The 4,147-nt window shown below is 44.0% G+C and overlaps 1 non-coding gene across 1 annotated transcript; it reads right to left on the reverse strand.

The window, feature by feature from the left end:
* Positions 1 to 794: 794 nt before the first annotated feature.
* trnas-cga (transfer RNA serine (anticodon CGA)) lies at positions 795 to 876 on the reverse strand. The gene has a single exon. It is a non-coding gene; the product is annotated as a tRNA-Ser (tRNA).
* Between the last annotated feature and the right edge of the window lie 3,271 nt (positions 877 to 4,147).

The following is a 4,147-nucleotide window of genomic DNA, read 5'->3' on the forward strand; positions in this document are numbered from 1 at the left end:
ATGTCCATCAGCAGCTTGTGGTAGTATTTTACCTCACTTTCCATTTCATGTACATGCCTAGTTGCACTTGGTGCTGTCATTGCCTGAACATCACCTTCTGTCGCGATAGTAGTTTGAACAGAAAATGCCATTTTTTTGCGGGCAGCTTGTCTCGCACGATAATGACCTGAATTACAAAGAGGCAAGTAGGAAAGGCCGCGTTGGGCTGCTTGTTCGCACCAAAGAATTTTCAGCGTTTCTTTGTGTCTAGTGTTTAGATTCAATCATCACCATGGCAACGGTTCGATTGTTGTATGTCTCAACACTCGCATTTAAACACTCTACCATAAGTGCACTGTATTCAAATTGCTGATTTTTTTCACTGTGAGGTCGAAGAGACATAAATGTGTGGACAATAGCTCCGAATACATCAACTGGGTTGCACCTTTGCTTCTCCCCCGGTCTCAGTCTTTCCATCTTTACCCTTCTCTGCTGGTGTTGCAGGTTCGATCATCCTTGGCCGTTCAAGAAAACCTGAGAAGTCCATCAGGGGAAAATTCAGAGAGTCAAGAGACAGGGACAGGGAGAGATTAAAGTATAGAAACAAATCGGATAAATATCAAGCTTTGCGAACGAGCAGAATTTAAGATGGAGCTTGGTCGAGATTCTTTCACGTGCCGTGCAACTCTGCAAGAGACCATTGACTCCGAATTAAAAGCATTTGCCACGCTGGATCATCTCTCTGAGGGAGGGAACACGGTCCGTCAACTCCAGTCCTTATTTGTTTGATCATTGAACAAATCTATAAGAAATAGCGCTGCGAGCAGGATTCGAACCTGCGCAGGAAAACCCCATTAGATTTCGAGTCTAACGCCTTAACCACTCGGCCATCGCAGCTTTTCAAAAACAGAACAGCTACTGCTACCAAAAGGGTGCAACCAGTGCAGAATTCGGTGCAACCCATCGCCGATCGGCCATCCTGCGATCCATCCAATCACTTTTTCTATTCCGATGCACAGCAATGTGAAGTTGTTCACTAACTATTTCATATCAACAATATTAGCCTCTCTTTACCACATTCGTTTTGAATGTGCGACTTGTCATGCCAAGTGAGACTTTTCAGAATTAATTTCTCGAAAGTTACATTGTTGTCTCCCTCGGCATCCGCAGATTATCCACTCTCCCACAAGTATAACAGTGACGACACTTCAAAAATACCTCATTGGCTGTTTTGCGCTTTGGGAGGTCTTGAGGTCGTGAAAAGCGCTTTATAAATACAAGACTTTCTTTCTTTTTATACTGGAATAAAATTACTGATGTTTTCACTATGAGGACGAAGAGACATTAATGTGTAGATATTATCTGCGAGTTCATCATCTGGGTTGGATTTTTAGTTTTCCTCCCGTCTCAGTCTTTCCATCTTTACCCTTCTCTGCTGGTGTCGCAGGTTCGATCAGCTTTTGCCGTTCAAGGCTGCCTGAGAAGTCCATCAGGGGGAAACACAGAGAGACAGAGACAGAGAGAGATAGAGAGATAAAAGTATCGAAAAAACCTAACGTCAAGTTAGCAGCATTTACGATGGAGATTGGGAGATATAGAATCATAGAATCGTCACTGCACAGAAGGAGGCCATTCGGCCCATCGAGCCTGTGCCAGCTCTCTTTAAGTGCAATCCAGATCGTCCCATTCCCCCGTTCTTTCCCCGGATACCTGCAAATATTTTCCCTTCAAATACTTATCCAATTCCTCTTAGAAACAAGGATTAAATCTGCTTCCACCACCCTTTCAGGCGATGCATTCCAGATTATATCCACTCGCTAGTTTAAGAAGTTTTTCCTTTTCTCGCCTTTGGTTCTTTTGTCAACCACTGTAAATCTGCGTCCTCTGGTTCTCGACCCTTCCGCCAACGGGAGCAGTTTTTTTAAAATTTACTTTATCTAAACCCGTCATGATTTTGAACACTTCTATCAAATCTCCACTCAACTTTCTCTGCTCGAAGGGAACAACTCCAGCTTCTCCAGTCTACCCACGTAACTGATGACCTCATCCCTGGAACCATTCCAGTAAATATTTCTGCACCCTGTCTGACGCCTTCACATCCTTTATAAAGTGCGGTGCCCAGTTTTGGACAGTTGTGGAATATTGTGAAGTTCCCTTCACGTATCTTGATATTTTGCAAGTGACCACTGGGCTCCCAGTTAAAATGATCTGCCGCGGTGGAGTATCTCTCTGAGGGAAGGAATTGCAGCCCGTTATCTCCAGTTCATATTTATTTGAGCATTGAACAAAACTTTACACAATAGCGCCGATAGCACGATTCCAACTTCTGCCGGAATACCCCATTGGGTTTCAGATCTAACGTCTGAACCACGCGACTACCGCAGCTGCGAGCGCCTTTGATGCACGGCTGTTATTCAGAATGCACAGGGTACTCACAGGAGATTTGTGAGACTATATGTTCTTTCAGACAGGTTTCCAACTGGACACATGCAGCCGCGACCGTCCGGACGTTGCTGTTTCACTGGTAGAATTCTCACCTGCCACCCTAGGAGACGGGGATTGATTCCCGGCCGATGAAGGAGCATTTTCTTTCTGCACCCCTGAAAAGAGATAGATTCACATTCAGCTTCAATCTGCACACCACGTTGAGACATTTTCCTTTCCCTATGTGGTGTTGCGTCGACAAATCCTCTGCATTCGAGCCACGAAACGTCAAACATGCTCTGGAATTAAGTCAATCCTGTATTCTGCAACGCTGGAAAGATGTGGGAAACAAATGAATGAATTTCCACTGAAAATAGTGACACAGGAGGGCTCGTCCAGGAATTTGAACCCCGGACCTCTCACATATCAATTAGTGAAACGCCCAAAGTGAAAACCATAATCCGAGACCAACGAGCCGTCAGTAACACAGCCGTGCAACCAGTCGAAAGTTTCCCTGCTCCCCACAACCGATCGCCTATCCTATTAGACCGCTCTGTCCATCCAATCATCGAATCATAGAATGGTTACAGCACAGAAGGAAGTCAATTCGGCCCATCCAGACCGTGCCATCTCTTTGTAAGAGGAATCCAGTTAGCCTCATTCCCCCGCTCTTTCCACGTGGCCCTGCAATTTTTTCCCTTCAAGTAGTTATCCAATTCCTTTTTGAAAGCCACGATTGAATCTGCTTCCACCGTTTCAGGCAGCACGTTCCAGATCATAACCACTCGCTGCGTAAAAAAGTTTTACTCATTTCGCCTTTGTTTTTTTTTGCCAATCACCTTAAATCTGTGTCCTCTGGTTCTCAACCCTTCAGCCAATGGGAACAGCTTCTCTTTATTTACTTTTTCTAAACCCTTCATGATTTTGATCACTTCTATCAAATCTCCTCTCAACCGACTCTGCTCGAAGAACAATCCCAACTTCTCCAGTCTGTCCACATAACTGAAGTCCCTCATCCCTGGAACCATTCGAGTAAATCTTTTCTGCATGCTCTCCACGGCCTTCACATCCTTCCAAAAATGCGGGGCCCAGAATTGGACACAATACTCTGGTTGTAGCCGAACGAGTGTTTTATAAATGTTCAACATAACTTTTTTGATTTTGTACTCTATGCCTCTATTTATAAAGCCCAGGACCACGTTCTCAGCCTGTACTGCCACCTTCAAAGATATGGTCACATATGCCCCCAGGACTCTCTATTCCCGCACTTCATTTAGAATTTTATTATTTAGTTTATATTGCCTCTCCTCATTCTTCCTGCCAAAATATATCACTTTGCAATTCTCTGCGTTAAATTTCATCTGCCATGTGTCCGCCCATTCCACCAGATTATCTGTGTCCTCTTGAAGACTATTATTATCCTCTTCACTGTTTACTAGTTTTGTGTTATCTGCAATTTTTGAAATTGTTCCTGTGCACACAAGTCCAAGTTATTAATATATATCAAAAAGCAGTGGTCCCAGTCCAGTCCCATGGAAAACAACACTGTCTACCTTCCTCCAGTCCGAAAAAAAATACGTTCACCACGACTCTCTGTTTCCTGTCATTTATCCAATTTGGTATCCATGCTTTTCTTCCATGGACTTCAATTTTGCTGACAAGCCTATTTTGTGGCACTTTACTTCATCGAAAAACTCAATCAAGTTAGTTAAACACGATTTGCCTTCAACACATCCGTGCTGGC

The sequence above is a fragment of the Heptranchias perlo genome, chromosome 20 (assembly GCF_035084215.1).
Source record: "Heptranchias perlo isolate sHepPer1 chromosome 20, sHepPer1.hap1, whole genome shotgun sequence".
Classification (NCBI taxonomy): Eukaryota; Metazoa; Chordata; class Chondrichthyes; order Hexanchiformes; family Hexanchidae; genus Heptranchias; species Heptranchias perlo.